A 12,717-nucleotide genomic window follows, 5' to 3' on the forward strand; every position below is an offset into this window, starting at 1 on the left:
CATCCATCACATGGCCATTGTGGATACTGGGGCTAATGACGTAGGAAGGAACTTTTCCGGATCGTTGTGGATAGTGAGGTTAATGACTTAGGAAGGACCTCACATGGCCATTGTGGATAGTGAGGCTAATGACTTACGAAGGTTATCACATGGTCATTGTGGATAGTGGGGTAATGTCGTAGGAAGGAGCCTTACAGGATCATTGTGGATAGTAGAGCTGATGACTAGGAAGAAGGATCACTAACTATCCTGATCGTTGTGGATAGTGAGGTGAGTGCCTTACTAAGGAGCTTTGGCATGGTCGTTGTGGATAGGAGGGGGGGTTGAGAACGTAGGAATGAGTTTTCATGATCGTGGTGAATAGTGAGGTTAATGACTTAGGAAGGAACTTTCCTGGATCATTGTGGATAGTGAGGTTAATGACTTAGGAAGGACTTCTGTCCGCAGGGAGGAATACTCTCGCCTCTGCTGTGGAATGTGGTAGTGGACGGCCTCATATGCGAACTAAATGAAAGTGGCATTTACACCCAAGGCTATGCAGATGACATTGTCATACAGTCAGGGGAAAATTCGACTCAACATTAAAAGAGCTCACCCAAAGAGCACTAAACCTGGTGGAACAATGGTGCTTAAAATGGGGACTTAAAGTAAACCCCTCAAAAACCACCTTAATTGCTTTCACCAAAAAAAGAAATACAAGGATTACGCTTCTATAACGAAATGCTGCTTTTAAAAAATGAGGTCAAATATCTCAAGGAATAATCTTTGACTCTTAATGAGGTCAAGGAATAATCTTTGACAAGAAATTAACCTGGAATCCTCACCTGCAACATAAAGTAGCAAAAAGTAAAATATCGCTAATGACCACAAGAAGGACCTTAGGCAAATCCTGGGGACTAAAACCGAAAGTGGCCTATTGGCTATACACAGCAGTAATAAGACCCAGAATAACCTACGGATCACTAATCTGGTGGAACAAAGCTCAACAAAAAGTAGCTACCCAAACATTAGGCAGGTTACAAAGACTAGCAAACCTATGTATCACAGGGGTGATGAGAACAACCCCTACAAACGCATTAAAAACCTTGCTAAACCTACCTCCACTAGAAATAGTAGGAAAAGCTTATTTAGGCTCCAAAAACAATTAAATTGGAAAGGAACCAAACAATTCGGGCGTACAACCATAATCAATAAAATCAGACACCCATTATTAGAAATGGAGACTGACTACATGATCCCTGAAAGAATCTTCACAACTTCCTATAAAGTCTCAACAGACTATAAAGGAGAGGAAGAACACAGGAGAGCACCAGATACAACGATATGGTACACGGATGGCTCCAAAACAAATGAAGGAACCGGATCAGGCGTTTTCTGTACAAGCCCAAAACATGAGCAATCAAACTCATTAGGGAAGTACACTTCAGTCTTTCAAGCGGAAATACATGCCATCAATGCTTGTGCCCTGGAAAGTCTTAAAAGAGGTAACACTGACAAAAAAATCCTGATAAGATCAGACAGCCAAGCAGCTATTAAAGCATTGGCATGTAGAAGAATTACATCAAAACTAGTCAGTGAATGCATCCAAAATCTCAAAAACCTGGGGAAACACAACAACCTGAAGATATCTTGGGTGCCAGGGCAAAGGGGAATTCTGGGTAACGAAGAAGCAGACAAACTGGCCAGAGGAGGATCTGCAAGACCATACATAGGCCCCGAACCTATCCTTGGGATAACAAAAACAAACATAGATTCCTCCATCGCAGAATGGATCCAAACAAAACAAAGAGAGAAGTGGATAAACTCTAGCGGTGCTAGACATAGTAAACTTATGCTGAAACAACCCTCACCAAAATTGGCAAAAACACTGCTGCAATTGGAGAGGGCAAAACTCAGAGGAGTGGTGGGACTACTAACCGGTCACTGGTATCTGAGAAAACATCTACACAACATGGGTATACACAATGATGATCCCATTTGCAGATTATGTAATGAGGAGGAGAAAACAGCCACTCACATCATCTTCGAATGCGAAGCAACAGCTCAATGGAGGTTTAACCTAACGTACGAAAAAGACTCAGGAAACCAAATTGCAGCAATAACAGTCAATGACCTGATACTTCTAAGGAGAAGGATTGAGTCTATTACAATGAACTAAGGAACTAGGAAGGTACAATATGTCAGAAGGCTGCAGTGCCTGGTGAATACAAACCCCGCTTCCCAGTATCCTTTCCACCATACCATACCATACATAGCCATTGTGGATAGTGAGGCTATTGACTTAGGAAGGTCATCACATGGCCATTGTGGATAGCGGGGTAATGACATAGGAAGGAACTATTCTGGATCATTGTGGATAGTGAGGTTAATGTCTAAGGAAGGACCTCACATGGCCATTGTGGATAGTGGGGTAGGAAGGAACTTTTCCGGATCGTTATGGATAGTGAGGTTAATGACCTAGGAAAGAGATTTGACATGGCAGTTGTTGACAGTGGTGTTAAGGATGTAGGAAGCAGTTTTCATGATCGTTGTAGATAGTGAGGTTAGTGACTTACTAAGGAGCTTTGACATGGTCGTTGTTGACAGTGGGGTTAAGGATGTAGGAAGCAGTTTTCATGATCGTGGTGGATAGTGATGTTAATGTCGTAGGAAGGATGGTGGGATGGTGGGATCAGTGACTTGTTAAAATTTTTTCACCATTTAGCTTAGCACTTTTGACTAGAAGAATTGGATCCGCTAGATATTTGGTGCTTGGTCGATCCCCACATTTTCATCCATCATGACTGATCGCAGTATTATCTTGTAATTTCCTGAAAAAAGCTTTCTAGTTTTCTAAGTGTTCCATTAAGTAGTAGTCTCATAAGTCATTCTGCGGTCTAGGTTTAGTCCTGAGTATCTGACTTAAGTGGATGTAGGAGCCTCTTTGCTGTTGATGTACAGTGGAAGGAAATAATTTTTTTTTTTAAATTTTAAATTAAATATCTACGGGTACATTTTTCGTTATTCAATCTAGCCCACGTTTTTACTATATTTTGTTATGCTCAAGGTGTACTTGGATGTTGGGGGGTTGCGGCATAGGCGGTAAAGATAATGGGATATAAAGATAAATCAGCAGTGCAAATGGTGTGCAGGAAGGGACCAAGAATGCTCCCTTGTGGGGCGGCGGCTTGTAACCATCCAGTAACTGAGTTTTTCTTGCTGCAACCTTCTTGAAGCAGCGGTCGGTTAAATAGAATTTCAGGGGTAATAAGGGGTGTGTAAAGTGCTTTTAATTTTGTAAATCATGCTTAGGATATCAAAATCCTGGGCCACATTCAGGAACGCACCCAGTAATATCCTTTATTCTGTAGAGAAGGAAATAGTGTCAAATGCGGAAACCTACCTGGAACCGTGAATGATAGGGATGAAAACTGAATGATTTTATGTGAATCTAGGATGGATATTACACTGTTTTTTTTGTTAAACTTGTCTCTTGGAAAACAGGTATTATCCATGTGGAAACAAACAGTTGAAATTTCATTTGTACGTCAAAAAGCGTTAGTTTTTCGTGTCAAAAAGGACCAGTGCACCGTAAAGAAGTAAGCTTGTTAAAAATCTGATTAGTCCGCTACGAAGCCGAGGGCGGCTGGGGTGGGAAGATCCTTGCCTAAGTCAGAAATCTCTCCCTTCTTCATAACACTGTAATTACCCTCTTTCATATTTGAGGGCTTTAAAACCAAAAGTTTTTTCTGTCGTAATGCAATACGTAAGACCAAAAATTACACTTTTTCATTCATTCATAACACAAAGATAAACACAATACTTACGATAAGAAAATAATATGCAGGATCGTATAAAATGAGATTAAACATACACAAAGTTACAAAGACCACAATACCACGAGGAAAATAAGTGCAAAAAATTGTCAAAAATTCTGATTTGTTTTTATTTTAGCACCCCGAAACACCATTGACAATCATTGACCACAAATTTTTGGGCTGGATTAACTGCGGGCTATTTTTTTCTCTGTGTTGCCCTTTGTTCCACGTAAAAATTCATCTCGTCTGGATTTTATTTAATTTCTTCGTTATTAGAACCATTCGAAAGCTGAATTGTTCGTCTATCAGTATATGTCAAAAACGTTTAGTTGTTATGTCACTATAAATGAGGAAAATAAAGATAAAATCTACAAAAGCTCCTCTGTACTTACTTAGTTTTGGAACAATCTAAAAATATATTTATTCAGAAATCGTGAGATGCGGTCTGGTGTGATGTAGGTTTCAGAAAAACATTTTCTTTATCGTGCCAACGTTTCGATCTTTATTGAGANTTAAACGAGATCAAAAATGCAAAGTTTTTATAAACATTGTTTAATTAGATGGTTAGGAGTAACTTTATTTAAAACAATTAAGTTTAACAAACAATTTATTAGATGGTTGTGCTCATAAAATTTAACTAACAATTTATTACAAAGTTTTGCTTAAAATAGTTCATTAAGAACAAAAAATGCGTTGCGCTTGTGATAGTGATTATTGTGATAAACGTTGTGGACTGTACACGACATGTGCTTGCGTCGGATAGATGTGCACACCCCACCAAAACGTGGCAAGGCGTCGGGTAGCATCGTGTAGCGTCGCATGGCGTAGCATCGGGTAAGTGTGTTCCTGGCTTTATGGGGTTGAAGGCATGGGTTCTATTGGACAGGGCTTGGGCAAGACTATTTGGATGGTGGGAGAGTTTTTTGTGGATCTTGGTAAATTTTTGGGGAATAAATTTTTGGATATAAGGAATTTGAAGGTCGAAGCGGAATGTAGCATTTGAGACATAATAAGGAGCATTTACAATGAATCTGAGGACTTTAGATTTAAAGGATTGGAGACGTTGGATATTGGAAGGTTTAGCACTCAGACACTAACTTCCGATCTCAACCCCACCTTTTGAATTTTCCCTCCTTTTTGCCATTTTTCAAATGTCGTGCAATCTATTGAAAAAAATTCAAAAGGTGGGGTTGAGATTGGAAGTTAATGTCTGAGTGGATCGAAGTCACGATAGTTCAAGTGGTAGAACAGCGGCGTATATAGCCGAAGGTCGTGGGTTCGAATCCCGCTCGTGTCACTGACTTTTTTATCTCAACTAAAAAAAACCCTTATTAGTTTTGATTAAATTCAAATATCCTGTTCATGTCGTCTCTTGGAGCCATGACTATCGGATGGTCCTTCATTATTTTACTGCTCTCCATTTTAGTTTTATTCCAATTGGAGGTTTCTCTTTGATACTAATAATAGTTTTCTGTGCTGTCCTCATTACCAGGTGGTGTATATAAATATGTAGTACATACAACATTGTGTATGAAAAATTTGGTAACATACAATACATGGAAACCAGTGAAATGCGTTGTTTTCCGTTTTCAACCTGGATAAGTGAGCACAAACTAATCCCAACCTGGTAAATAAAAAACTGGGTAAGTGAAAAACTTTTGTGACATCCGAGGGCCTGGGCCCCAGCGTTTTCACTTATCCAGGATCGACTGTTCCTGATACAAACATAAAGTAATTGTTTTTGAGTAGATGCTCGTCTAGGGATCATTAAAGCTGAATTATTCGTCTATCAGCATATGTCAAAAACGTTTAGATGTTATGTCACTATAACTGAGGAAAATAAAGATAAAATCTACAAAAAAAACACCTAAATATACAAATGCACAGTTACACCTCAATATACAGTTACAAAGACCACAATTCCATGAGCAAAGCAGGTTAAAAAAATTGTCAAAAAAATTGATTCGTTTTTATTTTAACATCCCGAAACACAATTGAATGCAAAGCTTCATAAGAAACAAAAAAAAAATTGGGCTGGATTAACTGAGGGCTATTTTTTGTCTTTGTTGCCCTTTGTTTCACGTAAAAATTCATCTCTTCTGGATTTTATTTAAATTCTACGTTATTAGAATCATTCGAAAGCTGAATTGTTCGTCTATCAGCATATTTCAAAAACGTTTAGATGTTATATCATACAAACGAGGAAAATAAAGATAAAATCAAGAAAAACTCCACTGCTATACTTAAAAACGGGCTTTTTTCAAAAATAACTACGCCCCGAGGGTTCAGTAACCGCCACTGGCAAAAAATACACAATGCTGTGTGTACTACATATTTATATACACCACCTGGTAATGAGGACAGCACACAAAACCTTTTGTGGCATCCGAGTGCCTGGGCCCCAGCGTTTTCACTTATCCAGGATCAACTGTTCTTGATACAAGCATAAAGTAATTGTTTTTGAGTAGATGCTCGTCTAGGGATCATTAAATCGCAAGACGCCGTCTTCAGCGGTGTTCTTTTATAAATGTTTTGTAAATCCTTTTTCAGAGTGTACATGGCGTACATAATAGGCCTGAATGATCGAAAGCGCATCGGCCTTGTTATTTAAGTTTCCGCTCGACTCCGACTGCTTATCAGCAAAATCCCGAAAGCCGCTTTGGCCTGTAGTGATATCTGGCGTCCCTGCAAACAGAATCACGCAGAAATACGGGGAAAAAAGTTTATTTATTGAGGCACAACAAACACGCTGATCGGCAAATGTCGAAATACAGAATTGTTTTTGCGCGTGTCGCAGTCACGAAATTTTCCGTCTAGAATCAGCCTAAAATTGGCAATTTTGACTAAATTCAACATTTAGCCTCTACCCGGGTATTTATTATTTAAGTGGAAAGGCCGCTTTGCTCGTTTCCGACGGATGGGCGACGAACGGAAGTCCTGAGGAAATATTAAGCACAAGCTTGAAATGGAAATTGTATATTCAAGATCATGTATGAAAATAAATTTTGTAGATTTCTATGACCGAAAGACAGAACTTTGGGTTTTATACTTAAAAGAATGTCCCGAAACCTTTTGGAACTTGCTTAAAAGTAGCAAAACTTCTGCTTCGTCTCGCAATGTTTGGACTGGAACTGAATTAAATCTTAGAAAGTTAATTTAATCAAACAAAGACCAACAAATAAAAATAATAATTTTAGGTATGTTAAAACTCCAAAGCATCAACTCTAGTTAAAACTCATCAAATTCACTAATTTCGTGGTCCGCTTGACCAATTAATATATTACAATTAATTAACGTTTTTAGTTGAGATAAAAAAGTCAGTGGCACGAGCGGGATTCGAACCCATGTCCTTCGGCTAGATACGCCGCTGCTCTACCAGTTGAGCTATCGTGACCTCGATCCACTCGGACATCAACTTCCCATCTCAACCCCACCTTTTGAATTTTCCCTCCTTTTTGCCATTTTTCAAACGTCGTGTAATCGGATTGGATTCTCGACGACAAATGAAATGGCCACGGAGAGCTTTAGTGAAGTATACTTAATTTTAATTCATTAAATTCACTAATTTCGTGGTCCGATTGACCAATTAATATATTACAATTAATTAAGGTTTTTAGTTGAGATATTGAAAAATGGCCATGGAAGGAAGACTCAAAAGGTGGGCTTGAGATAGGAAGTTGGTGTCCGAGTGGATCGAGGTCACGATAGCTCAAGTGGTAGAGCAGCGGCGTATCAAGCCGAAGATCGTGGGTTCGAATCCCGCTCGTGCCATTGACTTTTTTATCTCAACTAAAAACCTTAATTAATTGTAATATATTAATTGGTCAAGCGGACCACGAAATTAGTGAATTTAATGATTTAAAATGAAGTATACTTCACTAAAGCTCTCCGTGGCCATTTCATTTGTCGTCGAGAATCCAATCCGATTACACGACATTTGAAAAATGGCAAAAAGGAGGGAAAATTCAAAAGGTGGGGTTGAGATGGGAAGTTGGTGTCCGAGTGGATCGAGGTCACGATAGCTCAAGTGGTAGAGCAGCGGCGTATCAAGCCGAAGATCGTGGGTTCGAATCCCGCTCGTGCCATTGACTTTTTTATCTCAACTAAAAATGTTAATTAATTTTAGTTAAAACATTAATCCATTTACGTTTTCGCAGTCAATTGACAAAGTTACATCTTTCAATTAATTATTCTTTCTAAGGACTTGGTTGAGATAAAAAAAGTCAGTGTCGATTTATCTCAATCAAGACTTTGTAAAGAACAATTGATTGATTGAAAAATGTAATTTGGTCAATTGACTACGAAAACGTAAACGGAGTAATATTTAAAAAGTAAAAGAATTATCACTTCATAAGTCGCTGAGAATCCAATCCTGATAACAAGACATTTGAAAAATGGCAAAATCGACGGACAATTCGAAAGTTTGGGTTGAGATGGGAATTTGGTGTCGAGTGGATCGAAGTCACGATAGCTCAAGTGGTTAGAGCAGCTGCGTATTGAACCGCAGGTCGTGGGTTCGAATCCCGCTCGTGGCACTGACTTTTTTATTTCAACCAATACCTTACATAAAGATTAATTAATTGAACCGTGTTATTTGGTCAATCGAACCACTAACTATAATGAATTTTATAAGTAAAATGAAGTATATCTTCACGAAAACTCTCCATGGCCACTTCATAAGTCGCTGAGAATCCTATCTGATTCCAATTTGAAAATGGTTAAAAGAGGGAAAATTCAAAAGGTGGGGTTGAGATGGAAAGTTAGTGTCCGAGTGGATGGAGGTCACGATAGCTCAAGTGGTAGAGGAGCGGCATATTTAGCCGAAGGTCGTGGGTTCGAATCCCGCTCGTAACCCTGAATTTTTTTATCTCAACCAAGACCTTAGAAACAATAATTAATTGATTGAAAGATCTAATTAAAACTAAATTAACACAATTCATATAATTAAATTTGAAAACTACATAACCTTTCACTTCATATAACAGACAATACCTATTCGTAAATTAAAACATTTTTTCAAGACGGAAATACAATAAGCAAGGAGGTATTCTGTGTCGGCGAGGATCGTTGACAGTAAAGCATACCTAATCAACTGTGTCAACTATGTAACCACAAGGGGTATTTAGACTGCCTGGAAACGTAGAGGCCACTTAGGGGGTAAATGCCTTAGCATGTGCTTCAGCTTTAATTTATGCGGATTTACACGGAAGGGTTAAACGTCGAAAACGGTAAATTAATTCCCATTTTGCTTCATAACATCAGGAAACGTCGTGAAAGGATAAAATGGGACGAGTCTTCACGTGAAATGATGGCAGGGTAAGAAAATTAATTGTCAAAATACACTCCTGGTGAAATATATCAAGACACCTTTCCTTTGCCATTTCTAGCAACATTATTTACTCCATAAGAGATATTGGAAATTAGTCACTAGTCATTACTAACCCTATTAAAATAGTTTCGTACTAAAAAATATTTAAACCTATTTTGTTAAGTCGCTCAGTTACTACGTCGAAATAATTAAAAGCTAGTCATAGCATACATAATTTGTGACCGAGGGACGTAGCATAGTTAACAATTTTTAATTAATTAATCTTTATATAAGGTATTGGTTGAGATAAAAAAGTCAGTGTCATGAGCGGGATTCGAACCCACGACCTTCGGTTCAATACGCAGCTGCTCTACGACTTGAGCTATCGTGACTTCGATCCACTCGGACACTAACATCCCATCTCAACCCCACCTTTTGAATTTTTCTTCCCTTTTGCCATTTTTCAAATGTCGTGTAATCTATTTGATTCTCGGCGACAAATGATATGGCCACGGAGAGCTTTCGTGAAAATATACTTCATTTTACTTATTAAATTCATTAGAGTTCGTGGTCCGATTAACCGAGTAACGTTTTTCAATTAATTAATCTTTATTGGTAGTTTAAGGTATTGGCTGAGATAAAAAAGTCAGTGTCACGAGCGGGATTCGAACCCACGACCTTCGGCTAAATACGCAGCTACTCTACCACTTGAGCTATCGTGACTTCGATCCACTTGGACACTAACTTCCCATCTCAACCCCACCTTTGCCATTTTTCAATTTTTTATCTCAACTAATACCATATATAAAAATTAATTAATTGAAAAACATTCGGTTAATCGAACCACGAACTATATTGAAATGGATAGTTAACAATTTTTTTAATGTTCAACCAAAGTTCAAACCAAAAAATAAAGAGGAAAGTTTCAGTAAGGCTCTCATTTTCCCTCTCTGTTCATTATTTTCCCTTGCTTCATTGAAATAAACTTTTCAAGGGTATACAAAATCTTTCGAAGATGTCAAACAATGACAACTTTTAGAATATATGAACCAAATGGACATCATTTTGCATCTTGAAAAAAGAATGAATAATTGACATAAACTACAATAGATGCTATTAGTGTGCATTAATGGATAATCAAATGGATCGAATGGGTGGCCAGATAACCTAATTAATATGATGATAATGGTATAAACCGACTAAACTTTTGTACAGGCACTGTATTTCTTTCTGTCTAACTATGTAAAAAAATCTTGAACCGTTTTGTTTTACCATTTACATTGTAATTAAAAACAATAACACATTTAGTGATTATAATGATTCATAAACAGTGCAGTAACACGAGTATGCACGGGATAATTGTTTAACTAAAATTTCAATGTAAGAGTGAATAATTTAATACATAAATATATGCCTTTTTAATAATGTCCCACCTGGTTATCTCAAAAACCGCACAATCTAGAAGGAAAAAAACATTCTTGAAACCGTAAAAAAATGAACATTTTGGCTCTCTCTTGTCTTTTCTTGTTTTCCTCCATCAGAAGATTTTTAGCAAGATATAAAGTTGATTTTCGTTTTTTGCACCTTGAGCTGAATAAAATTTTTTTAGAAAAATCTAAAAATATTTTTTCCCTATAAATCAAATGTCAGTTTATTACTAAGAGAAACATTTATTTTTCCAAATTGTCTTCGGTTTTTAAGGAAAAATTTAAATAGCTTTAATTTTGTTTTATTAAGCGTTAAAGTTTATCTTGTTAATGATTTTATATTTGGGTCGCTTAAAATTACAATAAAAATAATAATAAAATAATCCAGGATTTTTAAGACAACGTAATAAATTTGTAAAAGGTTGAATTACTTCTAAAGTAAAATGCAAGGAAAACAATTGAAATTCAGGTTTGGGACAATAAGGGCTTTTTAGTCCATTTGATGTTGAGGATAACCTCCTGAACTATGCAGTCTCATGGGAGACCCTGTATAGTAAAAAGAGAATAGGTCATAAAACTGTGCCTTGCGGGAAACGGATTTTTAATGCCAATTTATTATTAAGAGACTGGGTTTTTAATGGTAAGTTTTAAATAGATTTAATTTTGTACGAAAGAGTATTAACTTTAATTAAACTCTAAAGTTTATCTTCTCAATGATTTTATATTTTGTTAGTTTAAAATTAATATAAAAAGAAAAATAATAATAATAAAATAATCCAAGTTTTTCAAGACTTAATGGAATAAATTTGCATAAGTTCAAAGTTACTTCAAAAGTGAAATGTATGGAAAACAATTGAGATTCAGGTTTTGGACAGTAAGGGCTTCTTAGTCCATTTTTGACGGTTTGGATAACGTCCTGAAATAGTCTCATGTGACACCCCGTATAGTAGGAAGAGAATAGGTTCTAAAACGGTACCTTGTGGGAAACCAATTTTTAACGTCAATTTATTACTAATAGTCTCGGTTTATATGATAAGATTTAAATAGCTTTAATTTTGTACCAAAGAGTATTAATTTTAATTAAACTCTAAAGTTTATCTTCTCAATAAGTTTACATTTTGTTAGCAAAAAATTACTATAAAAATAATAATAATAATAATAAAATTCAGGGTTTTCCAGACCTAATGGAATAAATTTGTGAAAGGTTGAAGTTACTGAAAAAGTGAAATATCTTTAAAACAATTGAGATTCAGGTTTTGGAAAATAGGGGCTTTTATTCCAATTTAATGTTGAGGGTAACCTCTTGAACTATGCAACTATGCAGTCTCATGGAACTCCCTGTATAGTAAGAAGAGAATAGGTCCTAAAACGGTACCTTGTGGGGAAACCAATTTTTAATTAATGTCAATAAGGGCTTTTTAGTCCATTTTTGACGGTTAGTATGGACCGAATTTTTATAGTCAAAATGGATTATTGTTTCCTATTAGCAAACCTTATGATTAAAGAAATTGGCCAATAATTAATTGTTTAGAGGAGATCGAAAACCAATTTTCAAAAGCGAGCTTAATTTAGAGTTTTTTAAACAGATTGGTAGTACTAGTCCAAAAGCTAAGATTATATTAACATATTTTTATTCAATTATGTTATATAAAAGGTTCCTAATTTCAAATTGTCTTTGAGAAATACGAATAAAGTTGAACGTTGTGCGTGGTCTCTCGAAAATTCTATCGACGAAGTCTTTTATTACTGGTGGACGTTAATTTCGCCTTTGACAGTCCAACAATGTATAGTTCTAGGAAGGGAAACAGTCACGAGGAAGACCACTGCGCCTGCTACAACTTCCTGGCTAAGCTGATGTGTATTAGAAAGTCGTGAAATTGAGTTGAGGGAAGCTCCAACTTTGATGTCAAGGCAAATTAAATTGATTCACCATCCCGGTTGGAGGGGTGGCCCGAAGAAAGTGGTACGAATTTATCGGCCGCCCTTCTCTCTTCTCGGGACTTTGGCAACTCTATATCTTTGTTCGAATTTCTAATCTTTCTCTTTATCTCTTCTAAGTGCGACTTATTCCGGTTCAGATGATGACGCAATCGGGAGGCCGCTTATTTCACTATCGGCTTTTGTTACGTTTCAACGATTTAAATCGGTTAATCCAATTTTGGCCTTGTTTAAATGACAAAGATCA

General features: G+C 36.8%; 1 protein-coding gene and 1 non-coding gene across 2 annotated transcripts in view; both read left to right on the forward strand.

The window, feature by feature from the left end:
- Positions 1–12,717, forward strand: part of LOC112126949 (cubilin-like) — a 292,446-nt gene that overhangs the window by 2,443 nt on the left and 277,286 nt on the right. The window lies entirely within an intron of this gene.
- On the forward strand, positions 5,022–5,094 carry Trnay-aua. Its single transcript has one exon. It is a non-coding gene; the product is annotated as a tRNA-Tyr (tRNA).

The sequence above is a fragment of the Cimex lectularius genome, unplaced genomic scaffold, assembly GCF_000648675.2.
Source record: "Cimex lectularius strain Harlan isolate CLEC.00 unplaced genomic scaffold, Clec_2.1 scaffold67, whole genome shotgun sequence".
In the NCBI taxonomy this organism is placed as follows: Eukaryota; Metazoa; Arthropoda; class Insecta; order Hemiptera; family Cimicidae; genus Cimex; species Cimex lectularius.